The sequence below is a fragment of the Aquarana catesbeiana genome, linkage group LG08 (assembly GCF_042186555.1).
Source record: "Aquarana catesbeiana isolate 2022-GZ linkage group LG08, ASM4218655v1, whole genome shotgun sequence".
NCBI lineage: Eukaryota > Metazoa > Chordata > Amphibia > Anura > Ranidae > Aquarana > Aquarana catesbeiana.
This window is the reverse complement of record NC_133331.1, coordinates 297,419,266-297,434,304: the sequence shown is the minus strand read 5'-3', so window position 1 is coordinate 297,434,304 and position 15,039 is coordinate 297,419,266.

Below are 15,039 nucleotides of genomic sequence, written 5' to 3'. Positions count from 1 at the left end.
ATTAATAGAGATAAGAGTGATGTCATGTGACCTCCCAGAATCCCCCTCACCTCTCCGGTCAGCAGGTAGATGATCTCCAGGGTGAGGTTTAGTATCTTCTCAGTCATGTGACTCCGGTCCTCCTCCATCCTCAGTGATGTGATCATGTGATCTATGCGGGTTTCTCTGTAGACGGATAGTGGAGAATTATTTGGACTGTATTGGTTGTACAATGTTAGGATGGGGATATAAGGGGTTAATATTGCTGGCTGCCCCCCAGTGGGAATTGGAACAGGTAGATCGGGTTTAACTATAAAAAAAAATTGACCTCCATCAATATATTACAAAGGCAGGGAGTTGCTGCACAGGGAGATAGTAGGGGGAGAGCAGTTGCTGCCTATCAGTGCCTCCTCATCAGTGTCACCTACTAGTGCCTATAAGTGTCCATTAGTGCAGCCTCAGCAGAGCTTATCAGTGCTGCCTCATCAGTGCCTATCAGTGCAGCCTTATCAGCCCACATCAGTGAAGGAGAAAAAGTACCTGCATGGGGAGATAGTAGGGGAGAGCAGTTGCTGCCCACCAGTGTGACTTTGGCCAATTATGGCTCAGGGGGTTTAGTACACGCCCCACACTATATAAGGCTATAAGGCCGCCTGCGTGGCGGCCTTGAGTAGTGTGTTGCGGCGGCGGAGAGAGATAGACAGAGAGACAGTGTCATTTGATTTAAGTTAGATAGAGTAGGCAGGCGAGTCAGTTAGCTGCACTTACAGTGTATTGTGTATATACCGTATTTATCGGCGTATAACACGCACTTTTTTCCCCTTAAAACCAGGGGAAAATCGCAGGTGCGTGTTATACGCCGATCCCCTGCGATCCCGACCTGTCACATTTTCAAAATCGCCGACCGCGATTTGAAAATGGCGCCGCCGGCGCCGAAATACACAGAGCCGGTCCTCGGCTCTTTCCGGCGGCTCTCGTTCACTTTCGGCTCCACTCGTAGTCCCGAGCGGAGCTATCCGAACCTACTCGGCTAGGTTCGGATAGCTCCGCTCGGGACTACGAGTGGAGCCGAAAGTGAACGAGAGCCGCCGCAAAGAGCCGAGGACCGGCTCTGTGTATTTCGGCGCCGGCGGCGCCATTTTCAAATCGCGGTCGGCGATTTTGAAAATGTGACAGGTCGGGATCGCAGGGGATCGGCGTATAACACGCACCTGCGATTTTCCCCTGGTTTTAAGGGGAAAAAAGTGCGTGTTATACGCCGATAAATACGGTATATCGGTATATCGGTCAGCGATTTTGAAGCCCAGAATGGCAGGGATCACTAGGGCAAGGCTGCACTGGGGCAAGGCTGCACTGGGGAAGGCTGCACTGGGGCAAGGCTGCACTGGGGAAGGCTGCACTGGGGCAAGGCTGCACTGGGGAAGGCTGCACTGGGGAAGGCTGCACTGACAAGGCTGCACTGGGGAAGTCTGCACTGACAAGGCTGCACTGGGGAAGTCTGCACTGACAAGGCTGCACTGGGGAAGTCTGCACTGGGGAAGTCTGCACTGACAAGGCTGCACTGACAAGGCTGCACTGACATGGCTGCACTGACAAGGCTGCACTGACATGGCTGCACTGACAAGGCTGCACTGACATGGCTGCACTGACAAGGCTGCACTGACATGGCTGCACTGAGAAGGCTGCACTGACATGGCTGCACTGAGAAGGCTGCACTGACATGGCTGCACTGGGGCAAGGCTGCACTGAGAAAGCTGCAATGATGGGCATTTAAATGTAAGTTTTTTTCCCTTCAACTTCCCTCCTAAAAGTTTTTTTTTCCTTAAAATTCCCTCCTAAATTGGGGTACCTGTTATACGCCGATAAATACGGTATATGCATCCCAGGTGTTGTGTGTGTGTATATATATATATATATATATATATATATATATATATATATATATATATATACTGTATTCAGTTTAGCTAGATCCGTTCCTGCTATTATCTTCCTACTGACAGGCAGGCAGGTGTTTTTACAGTATTTACAGCTACCTGAATAAAATTGGTGGTGTTCTTCTGATCCTATATTAATGCCACAGGCAGGCAGGTACAGTATTTACAGTTAGTGTACTGTGTCCTCTACACAGTGTGCACCTAAAGCTACCTGAAGACAATTGCTGCTGTTCTGCTCCTATTAATACCACAGGCAGGTGCAGTATTTACAGTTAGTGTACTGCATCCTCTGCACATTGTGCACCTAAAGCTACCTGAAGACAATTGCTGTTGTTGTGATCCTTTTAATACCACAGGCAGGCAGCTGCAGTATTTACAGTTAGTGTACTGTGTCCTCTGCACAGTGTGCACCTAAAGCTACCTGAAGACAATTGCTGTTGTTGTGATCCTTTTAATACCACAGGCAGGCAGCTGCAGTATTTACAGTTAGTATACTGTGTCCTCTGCACAGTGTGCACCTAAAGCTACCTGAAGAAAATTGCTGGTGTTCTGCTCCTATTAATACCACAGGCAGGCAGTACATTATTTACAGTTAGTGTACTGTGTCCTCTGCACAACTGTGCAGAGGACACAGTACACTAACTGTAAATAATGTACTGCCTGCCTGTGGTATTAATAGGAGCAGAACACCAGCAATTTTCTTCAGGTAGCTTTAGGTGCACACTGTGCAGAGGACACAGTATACTAACTGTAAATACTGCAGCTGCCTGCCTGTGGTATTAAAAGGATCACAACAACAGCAATTGTCTTCAGGTAGCTTTAGGTGTCTGGAACAACAAGGAGAGGCAGACAGTCACAAGCCAATAAAAGAGGGCAAGCGGGCTCTGTGTCTAGAGGCAACAGTGCTGGTTGTGGAGACGGTGCATCCTCATCAGCACGTGCCGTGGGACATGTTTTGTCAGGTCGCCTGAGACCAGGTGACAGACGCACTCTGTAGGAATCGGAAGTGCACCGCTAGGTAGTGGACCCTAGGGCTGACTGCTGCGGATTGAACCCTGGAAGGTTCAGGAAGCAGGTCTACTGGATCACTAACACAGATCCCACTGGGAGCTAGAGCATAGATTCCCCAGGGCGCAGAGTCTAAGAGCCAGCAGGTGTTCACCAGAGCCTCTAGTGGTGAGGATGGACTGAGCTGCAGTCTGGCTCCAGGTCGCGGCCCCTAGGGTATCACAGCTCACGCTCACCGTAGACTACAGGAGAAGAGGAAGGAGGCAGCAGGCAGGAACAAGGAAAGTAAGGGATAAGTCAAATGTCAGGGCGACTAGCAGACAAGGATAAACATAACACGCCAAAGGTCAGGGTCACAAGCAGACAGGGAAAGTCGAGAACAGGCCAAAGTCGGTAACTGGAATCAGACGTAGGAAACACAGCAAGTACACACGGAGGCTAACACACAATGGTTGATCAGCACTGCTGGCTTGCAGTGCACAGATTAATATAGGGTTCCCTGATAGGGCCTGGGGTGGAGCTATGCTTAGAGGAGAGGTTATAAAACCAGCCAGGTGTGAGTGGCTGGCCTCTTAGTCTGAACACATGAGGAGAAGGTAAGCTGACAGAGAAAGATTACTGCATAACCATGACACGCTTGTCCTTTTTTTCGGCAGCTGGCCGTGTTGAGCCGCAACATGCGGAAGACTTGGTAGAGTGGATGACCAAGCCGTCCTCATCCTCCTCATCCTCTCTCACCCAGGCTCAGGGTACTTTGTCTGGCAAAGCAGCTGCCAACGCGGCCTCTTCCCTCGGCTCAATGGCATCAGTCACTCCTTCCCTAGCACCACCATGTCCTCCTGAGGAGTCCCCCGAACTGTTTGACCACAGTGTTGGGTACATGCTCCAGGAGGATGCCCAGCATTTTGAAGGCTCCGATGATGGTACCCAGCTAGAGGAAGGCAGTAACGTGAGCCCAGAGAGAGGGGTGCCCAAGAAGGACAGCAATCTGGCAGTCATGGTCCCCCTGCTGCAGCATACTGCCAGGTTTGCTCCAGTGATGAGGAGGGAGGGGATGATGAGGTCACTGACTCCACGTGGGTGCCTGATAGGAGAGAGGAGGAGGAGGAGGCACATCAACAATGAGGCAGAATGCCCTCCAGGGGCCAGCTTAAGGGCAGCAATCCGACTGCATCACACCGCAGAGCTCCGCATGTACAGGGCACTGCTGTCTGCGTGTTATTCCAAAAGTTCTTTGGTATGGGCCTTTTTTGGGACGAGTGCATCAGATCCCACCACTGCTATTTGCAACATATGTCTCAAGCGTATTTCACGTGGCCAAAACATCACCCGCTTGGGCACCACATGCTTGACCAGACATATGTCGACCTGCCATGCAGTTCGTTGGCAAGCGTACCTAAAAGACACACACCAAAGAACAAAGAGGACCTCTCCTTGCTCCTCATCAGCTGGGATCTCCAACCCCACTATACCTTCAGTACTCTCTGAGACCTGCACTGAGAGGAATGAAGGTGTAGAGTTGGGTGTATCACAGCCAAGTACTTGCGGGCAATCTACTATCGGTACACCGACGTCAGATTGTACCAGGAGAATCTCCCTGCCCCAGCTGCTGCACCGCCGAAAGAAGTTCGTTCCCAGCCATCCACATGCCCAGCGGTTGAATGCTAGCTTGGCAAAATTGCTAGCATTTCAGCTGCTACCTTTTCATTTGGTAGACTCTCCCCCTTTCCGTGAGTTTGTGGAATGTGCGGTTCCTCAGTGGCAGGTTCCCAAACACCACTTTTTCTCAGGAAAGGCGACTCTCTACCGGCATGTGGAAGGCAATGTCTTGGCCTCGCTGGACAGGGCGGTCAGCGGTAAGGTGCATATTACCGCTGACTTATGGTCCAGCAGGCATGGACAGGGACGTTACCTATCTTTCACCACGCACTGGGTGACTCTTCTGGCAGCTGGGAAGGATGCAGGACAGGGTGCAGTAGTGTTAGAGGTTATTCCACCACCACGCCTCCAAAATACTACTAGTGGTGATTCTGCCACACCTCTCTCCTCCACCTCTCCTCTTCTTCTTCCTCCATGGCCTCTTCCTTTTCTGCATTGTCCTCGGAACCAGCAGTGCTCCGTAGGCGTTCAATGGGCTACGCAAGCATGCAGGCCAAAAGATGCCATGCGGTGCTTGAGCTGGTGTGCTTGGGGGACAGGAGCCACACTGGGCAGAGATTCTGTCAGCTCTGCAGGGGCAGGTTCAGAGGTGGTTGATGCGACAATGGCACCAACCTCCTCTCTGCCCTTCGACAGGGACAACTGACCCATGTACCTGTTTGGCTCATGTCCTTAACTTGGTGGTGCAGCGGTTCTTGGGCAGGTACCCGGGCTTACAAGATGTCCTAAGGCAGGCCAGGAAAGTCTGTATGCATTTCTGCAGGTCATATAATGCCAGTGCTCAGCTGGCTGACCTTCAAAAGGAATTTAACCTGCCCAAGATCCGCCTAATCTGTGACATGCAGGACAGGGTCAGGGGACCTTGGTTTTTTTTCCCCACACCAGTGGGCTATGATCAGGGATGCATGCACTGTCCTGTCACCATTTGAGGAGGCCACGAGGATGGTGAGCCGTGACAGTGCATGCATCAGTGACACTGTACCTCTTGTCCACATGTTGGAGCACACGCTGCCTGGAAAAATGGACAGGGCACTTGAGGCAGAACAGAGGCAGGAAGAGGAGGACTTCCTTAGCTCTCAAGGCCCCCTTTATCCAGACAGTGTTCCTGTGTGCCCGCCGATCACACAGGAAGAGGAGGAGGAGGAGTGTGTCAGCATGGAGGTGGAGCCTGGCACTCAGCATCAGCAGCAGTCTTCAAGGGATCATTTACAGTCCCAAGAAACCCATGGACTTGTACGTGGCTGCGGATCATGTTGTCCTTAGTGACCCAGAGGACTCCGGACCGAATGCCTCAGCAAACCTACGTTGCATGGCTTCCCTGATCCTGCAAAGCCTGCGGAAGGATCCTCGTATTCGTGGTATCAAGGAGAAGGACCAATACTGGCTGGCAACCCTCCTTGATCTACGTTACAAGGGTAAGGTTGCGGACCTTATCTTGCCACCACAGAGGGAGCAGAGGATGAAACATCTTCAGGAGGCCTTGCAGAAAGGTCTGTGCAACGGGTTCCCAGAGACTGAGAGGTTACAAACTCCTGTTCCTGGACAACGTGTTGCTGAGGCTTCGGTCAGTCAAAGAAGGAGCGGTGGAGAAGGTGGCCGTCTGACCGATGCATTCAGACAATTTTTTAGTCCGCAGCCCCAAGGTATGATTGGTTCCAGCAACCATCGCCAGCGTCTGTTTTACATGGTGCAGGAATACCTAGGGGCAAGATCAGACTTGGACACCTTTCCCACCGAAAATCCTCTGGGTTACTGGGTCTTGAGGATGGATCACTGGCCAGAGCTTGCACAGTATGCAATTGAGCTACCGGCCTGTCCTGCATCCAGCGTTCTTTCGGAACGCACATTCAGTGCTGCTGGAGGCTTTGTAACCGATCACAGGGTGCGTCTGTCCACCGACTCGGTCGATTGGCTGACCTTCATAAAAATGAATCAGTCTTGGATCACCACCAGCTACCAAGCACCTGATGCTGATGTAACCGAATAATTTTTTTTTAAATGTGAGATCCCTTCAAGACTGCCTATGCTGATGGTGAGTGACTATCCTGTTATGCTGCGTCACAATCCTCTTCCTCCTCAATGATCATGATGATAGCTTGTAAGAACATTTTTAGTTCTGGGCGCCGCCACCAGTGCCTAAGGTCCAATTTTTCAGCCTGTTTAACAGGGGCATGTAATTACAATTTTTGATGCAATATTTTGCAGCAGGGCTCATTCCTGCGCTCCAACTAGAGTATCTGTGAGGGGTTGCAGTGTTGTGGCACCAGCACCAGTGGCTAAGGCCCAATTTTTCTACCCCTGTTCAACAGGGTAATGTAATTACAATTCTTGATCTAATATTTCACAGCAGGGCCCTGTGAGGGCTTACATTGTTGTGGCAACACCAACACCTAAGGCCCCAATTTCTGCTGAGTATATAGGGCAGGCCCCTACTTTCAAACATCCAACTTACAAAGGACTCCTACTTGCAAACGGAAGGAGACAACAGGAAGTGAGATGAAATCTACCCCTAGGAAGAGAAATTCTCTCCTGTAAGAGTTAATATGGGAAAAACGTGTCTCCTCTCCACTGATGCTTTATCACCAATCCTTGTTTCACTAAAAACCACAAATTGTCAAAAAACATTTGTCTTTGGGACAGAAAGTGAGGTGAAATCTTCTGAAGAGGAGCACAGACAGCAAAACAAATGTCACAGGGGTGATAACCCTTCCCTATGTTTTCCAAAAAGCTTAAAAATAGATTTTTGGCTGGAGCTAAACACGTTAAAAATGTACCAGTTCAAAATTCAAAAAAACAGATTCTACTTAACAACAAACCTACAGTCCCTGTCTTGTTTGCACCGCCTGTATACTGCTGTTCAGAGTATATAGGGCCTGGGGGCCCCACGCCTTTACTTTTTTTAATTTGGGTGCGGGGTTTCCCTTAATATCCATACAAGACCCAAAGGGCCTGGTAATGGACTGGGGGGTACCCATGCCGTTTGTCGCACTGATTTTCATCCATATTGCCAGGACCCGACATTACATTAAAGCCGCAAGCAGTTTTAAATGACTTTTATTCCTGTAGGAATGTCATTTTGCTCTCGGACTGTTCTAAACATGGGAAACATGCGCCACTTTACAGGAATACTATAGACACCCCCCAGGTACGATATTTAAAGGAATATTTCACTTTTTTTTCACTTCAAGCATTATTAAAATCACTGCTCCCGAAAAACGGCCGTTTTTAAAACTTTTTTTTGCATTGATACATGTCCCCTGGGGCAGAACCCGGGGAAAGTGCCCAGGAGGCAAGTGGGGTTACCCCCCCCCCGTTATGTAAGGGTTAAATGCTCATATACATGTCGGTCATTTTTCCTTTCCCCGGAGATGGACTTTGAAAAAAAAAAAAAATTTTTCACACACACCTGGTAAAATCTGAATTTTCGCTCATAAAAAAATTAGCCCCCCCCCACACACAATTATGTAAACTTTTAACATTTGATGTCCCCATGAAACAATAACTACCTTCACTACCCAATATGGTGCAAAGACAACGCTGTAGAAGCTCCTACAGGTCATCAGTATCTCAAAATCTCGAAACACCCAATACGAAGACAATATGTGACCGGTCTAAACTATGTAGCATGTTCACCAATGCCAGGAGCCTGGCAAACAAGATGGGTGAACTAGAGATACTGTTGTACGAGGAGGATTTGGATTTTGTGGGAATTTCAGAGACCTGGTTCAACAGCTCTCATGATTGGCTGGCAAACATTCAAGGGTATACCCTATACCGCAAGGATAGAGAGGGTAAAAAAGGGGGAGGGTGTCACGGAACGTCCCACACTCCGCTTGAGTGCTTCCGTCTGTATACCGCTTCCTAAGTTCTGGAACACAAGTCCAATGGATCTGGCTATAGGAACCCCCAAGAACTAGACAACACCAGTCTTGGAGTACATCAGGACTAACTTTTTATTTGAGATCTCACACACATTTATACAGCAGGGATGACTCAAAGCTAACCTAATTAACATGAGCTAATTTACTACAAAATGTACCCAGACCAGATGACAGACTTGTGGGCACCGAGCTTCACACATTAATATAAACACAATAGCTGGAGCTAATTACAATTAACAATACAAACAACAATCTACCCCCTCCTCAGCCTAGACCATTCGTCTCCTAGCCAGTGCTGGTGGCTAATGTGATCAGCTCTCTCAATTAACATAAACACAGGTTGATGACACCAGCATCTCCTCACAGAATGTGTCCCAACAGAATGAATCAGTCTTATCAGCAGGGGGCTGCTGGAGGAACCCCCCCTCCCTCTTCAGGGACACAGATCCACAGCAAGGAGTCCCCAACAGAATCAAACAACAAACAATATATACATATATACACGACTGAGTCCGATTAGTACAGTTCAGACCGGACCTCCAATTCACCCCACAAAGAGCACCGTTCCATTCAAAATCCAGGGCCCATAATCAAAAGGCAACAGGCTTGCATTCAGTCCTCTCCAACAGCCTCTGTCCCGGCTAGGTCTATGACAGAGGGGTATTCCTATATATCAAGAATAATGTACAAGTGAATGTGAGAGATGACATCACTGAGGGAGCTAGAGAGGAGGTGGAATCTTTATGGGTAGAGCTCCAAAGGGATGAAGCTAAGGGGAAAATAATACTGGGAGTATGCTATAGGCCCCCTAACCTGAGGGAGGAAGTGGAGACAGATCTCCTATCACAAATTGGAGTAGCAGCAAGGATGGGAAGTGTTATCATAATGGGGGATTTTAATTATCCAGACATGGACTGGGCGGAGGGAACCGTGCATTCATTTAAGGCTCGCCAGTTCCTTAATGTCTTGCAGGACAATTTTATGGGTCAAATGGTAGACGCACCAACTAGAAATAAAACATTACTGGATCTACTGATTACCAACAATACAGACCTGATCACGGATGTGGAAATGCGGGGCAATTTAGGTAACAGCAATCACAGGTCAATTAGTTTCAGTATAAATCACACAAATAGGAAACATACAGGAAATACAAAGACACTGAATTTCAAAAGAGCCAACTTCCCTAAACTACAAACCTTGCTAAAAGGCATAAACTGGGATAAAATATTAGGAACAAAAAATATGGAGGAGAGATGGGTTTGCTTTAAAAGCATATTAAATAAGGGCATTAGCCAATGTATCCCATTGGGTAATAAATTTAAAAGAGCGAACAAAAGTCCTGGATGGCTTAACTCCAATGTAAAAATGCATATAAAAGCAAAGGAGAAGGCCTTCAAAAAATACAAGGTTGAGGGATCATCATCAGCATTCAGACTTTATAAAGAATGCAACAGGAAATGCAAGGGTGCAATTAGGACAGCTAAGATAGAACATGAAAGACACATAGTGGAGGAGAGCAAAAAAAAAATCCCAAGAAATTCTTTAAGTATGTAAACAGTAAAAAAGGGAGGACAGACCATATTGGCCCCATAAAGAATGAGGAAGGACATCTGGTTACAAAGGATGGGGAGATGGCGAAGGTATTGAATTTATTCTTCTCCTCAGCCTTCACGTGTGAATCGGGGGGCTTTAGTAACCATAACTGCAGTGTTTATCCTCATGACACAACACAGGAAGCACCTCCATGGTTAACAGAGGACGGAATTAAAATTAGACTTGAGAAACTTAACATGAATAAATCACCGGGACCAGATGGCTTGCACCCGAGGGTACTTAGGGAACTCAGTCAAGTGATTTCCAGACCGTTGTTCCTAATTTTTACAGATAGTCTACTGACTGGAATGGTACCAGCTGATTGGAGAAAAGCCAATGTAGCACCAATATTTAAAAAGGGCCCAAAATACATCCCTGGGAATTACAGACCAGTTAGCCTAACATCAATAGTATGTAAACTCTTGGAGGGGATGATAAGGGACTATATACAGGATTTCAGTAATACAAACGGTATCATTAGCAGTAATCAGCATGGATTCATGAAGAATCGTTCTTGCCAAACCAATCTATTAACCTTCTATGAGGAGGTGAGTTGCCATCTAGATAAAGGAAGGCCCGTAGACGTGGTGTATCTGGATTTTGCAAAAGCATTTGACACAGTTCCCCATAAACGTTTACTGTACAAAATAAGGTCCGTTGGCATGGACCATAGGGTGAGTACATGGATTGAAAACTGGCTACAAGGGCGTGTTCAGAGGGTGGTGATAAATGGGGAGTACTCGGAATGGTCAGGGGTGGGTAGTGGGGTTCCCCAGGGTTCTGTGCTGGGACCAATCCTATTTAATTTGTTCATAAACGATCTGGAGGATGGGATAAACAGTTCAATCTCTGTATTTACAGACGATACTAAGCTAAGCAGGGCAATAACTTCTCCTCAGGATGTGGAAATCTTGCAAAAAGACCTGAACAAATGAATGGGGTGGGCGACTACATGGCAAATGAGGTTCAATGTAGAAAAATGTAAAATAATGCATTTGGGTGGCAAAAATATGAATGCAATCTATACACTGGGGGGAGAACCTCTGGGGGGATCTAGGATGGAAAAGGACCTGGGGGTCCTAGTAGATGATAGGCTCAGCAATGGCATGCAATGCCAAGCTGCTGCTAATAAAGCAAACAGAATATTGGCATTAAAAAGAGGATCAACTCCAGAGATAAAACGATAATTCTCCCGCTCTACAAGACTCTGGTCCGGCCGCACCTAGAGTATGCGGTCCAGTTCAGGGCACCAGTCCTCAGGAAGGATGTACTGGAAATGGAGCGAGTACAAAGAAGGGCAACAAAGCTAATAAAGGGTCTGGAGGATCTTAGTTATGAGGAAAGGTTGCGAGCACTGAATTTATTCTCTCTGGAGAAGAGACGCTTGAGAGGGGATATGATTTCAATTTACAAATACCGTACTGGTGACCCCACAATAGGGAGAAAACTTTTTCGCAGAAGAGAGTTTAACAAGACTCGTGACCACTCATTTAAATTAGAAGAAAAGAGGTTTAACCTTAAACTACGTAGAGGGTTCTTTACTGTAAGAGCGGCAAGGATGTGGAATTCCCTTCCACAGGCGGTGGTCTCAGCGGGGAGCATTGATAGCTTCAAGAAACTATTAGATAAGCACCTGAATGACCACAACATACAGGGATATATAATGTAATACTGACACATAATCACACACATAGGTTGGACTTGATGGACTTGTGTCTTTTTTCAACCTCACCTACTATGTAACTATGTAACTATGTATGTAACTATATCAGCTTAGAGAAAACCGGGAATAACGGCCCCAGAATTATTCTTCTCACTCCGGGGTGTGACAATGTGTGGCCAACACCCCCCTATGTGATAGTGTAGTAGAAATGACAGGTCCTCTTTAAGGAGACATCAGAGGTCTATTAGACCCCCTAACATCACCTATGGCCCCCGGTGAAGCTGATGAAGTACAGATCGGGATTAATCAGCTTCTTCCCTGACCACAGTGACCGGGGAATGACGGCTCTGAGCCTGGAAGTGATGAAATGCTCGTCTCTTCTGGGTTCATTCACCGGAGAGGAGATCCAAGAACTGATCACCATCCGCCATACCGTTCCCGGGCCTGCAGGAGGGGCAGAGGAGCCCGGGGAACATGGCGAAGGTAGTAAGGAGTGGGGGAGGGGTTCGTATCTTAAAAATAAAGGGTGTGGAAATGTCAATTTTAGTACAACCCGAATCTCATCCTTCGTTATAAGAGACTGCTAAGTAGAGAAGGTGACATCTCCAATATGAAGAGAATGTTCTGGCCCTGAAGGGGTTAATCTAGGTTCCCACACTATATATGTGTGTATCATCATCTTCTGGAGATAAAAGACGTCACAGTGACTATGGAGGAAGAGGACGGAACATGACGGGGGGGGTTACTGGGTCTAAACAGAAAATAAGATCTTATTACCTCCTCTGCTGCCACTTCAAGCAACGTCTCGTCCCGACTCACTTCTCACCCTGAACTTCCTGTCTGTCCCTGACATCACTTCCTGTCTTATATAGAGACTTCCTGTCTCTATGGTAGAACTGAGATCATCACCTTGTGGAGCTCAGAGGAACTGCAGCCCCGAGAAACATCTCTTAGTGTGAACACGGCCTTGTGCTGTGTGTGTATGTACTGTATATCCTTATAGATGGGGTCATCTCCACTCCCACCAAGGGGGAGAGAAATATATTATTGCCTAGTCCAGCCTTTCTCAGCCAGGGTTCCCCCAAAGATTCCTAGGGGTTCCTTGAGCAATGAACAATTTCTGTCTCTCAGTAACCACTGACATCAATGATCTCTAAGGAGGGCAGTCTTCCCACTGCTGACGATGTAAGAAAGTCCTTTTCCCACTGATATAAGGGGGTCCTTCTCTTAAAATTCTAGGGGTACCTATGCAGCATGTGTATGGTTATCATTATGTATGTTGTGGTTTAACCCTGCTCCTGATGCTCCATTCCTATATACACTATATTACTAAAAGTATTGGGACGCCTGCCTTTACACGCACATGGACTTTAATGGCATCCCAGTCTTACTCCGTAGGGTTCAATATTAAGTTGGCCCTCCCTTTTCCGCTATAATAGCTTCCACAAGGTTTAGGAGGGTGTCTATGGCAATGTTTGACCATTCTTCCAGAAGCGCATTTGTGAGGTCAGGCACTGATGTTGGACGAGAAAGCCTGGCTTGCAGTCTCCATTCTAATTCATCCCAAAGGTTTTCTATTGGGTGGGACTCAGGACTCTGTGCAGGCCAGCCAAGTTCCTCCACCCCAAACTCACTCATCCATGTCTTTGTGGACCTGCTTTATGCACTGGTCCAAATCATTTGGTGGAGGGGGGATTATGGTGTGGCCCGGCCTTCTCGTCCAACATCAGTGCCTGACCTCAAAAATGAGTGTAGCGGTATCCCCATAGGAGCTACTAGATGTTGTGGTTCACCCGTCACCTTGCCCAGCCCAGCATTCACTTTTCAGTCACTCAGAGACACAGAACAGTCAGAGAACTTTGTTTTTTTTTTGTTTTATTGAAGGGATTGAACTTGGATGGGGTTAGGGAAATATGGGATGGTCATCAGAATTGACAAAACTTGCTTGGGACGACTATATACACTCCATCTCACCTCCAGCACATCGCTTCCTCTCCAATCTTCAGGTAGTTCTCCTCCAGCACATCACTTCCTCTCCAATCTTCACGTATTTCTCCTCCAGCACATCCCTTCCTCTCCAATCTTCAGGTATTTCTCCTCCAGCACATCACTTCCTCTCCAATCTTCAGGTATTTCTCCTCCAGCACATCGCTTCCCCTCCAATCTTCACGTAGTTCTCCTCCAGCACATCACTTCCTCTCTAATCTTTAGGTAGCTTTCCTCCAGGACATTGCTTCCTCTCAATCTTCACGTATTTCTCCTCCAGCACATCGCTTCCTCTCCAATCTTCATGTAGGTCTCCTCCAGCACATCACTTCCTCTCTAATCTTTAGTTAGCTTTCCTCCAGGACATTGCTTCCTCTCAATCTTCACGTATTTCTCCTCCAGCACATCGCTTCCTCTCCAATCTTCATGTAGGTCTCCTCCAGCACATCGCTTCCCATCCAATCTTCAGGTAGTTCTCCTCCAGCACATCGCTTCCCATCCAATCTTCAGGTAGTTCTCCTCCAGCACATCGCTTCCTCTCAAATCTTCAGGTAGTTCTCCTCCAGCACATCACTTCCTCTCCAATCTTCAGGTAGTTCTCCTCCAGCACAACACTTCCTCTCCAATCTTCAGGTATTTCTCCTCCAGCACATCGCTTCCTTTCCAATCTTCATGTAGTTCTCCTCCAGCACATCACTTCCTCTCTAATCTTCAGGTAGTTTTTCTCCAGCACATTGCTTCCCCTCCAATCTTCAGGTATTTCTCCTCCAGCACATTGCTTCCTCACCAATCTTCACGTATTTCTCCTCCAGCACATCGCTTCCTCTCCAATTTTCAGGTATTTCTCCTCCAGCACATCGCTTCCTCTCCAATATTCAGGTATTTCTCCTACAGCACATCGCTTCCTCTCCAATCTTCAGGTATTTCTCCTCCAGCACATCACTTCCTCTCTAATCTACAGGTATTTTTCCTCTAGCACATCACTTCCTCTCTAATCTTCAGGTATTTCTCCTCCAACACATCACTTCCTCTCCAATCTTTAGGTAGTTCTCCTCCAGCACATCACTTCCTCTCTAATCTTCAGGTTTTTCTCCTCCAGCACATTACTTCCTCTCTAATCTTCAGGCACAGCTAGCACAAAGTGGTTAGGCCTGACACTAGCTCAGCCAGGCCTTTAGCAATTGCCCTTTGCAGGCAGGGACTGTGGGCCTCTAGAGTGTAGCAAAATAGAAAGTCTCTGGTGCTAGCTGTCCTACACACGGCTACTGAGCCCAATAACCCATCTTCAGGCTTCAGGCCCTGCCAGCCCTAGCTGCAGCTGCCTCTTTCC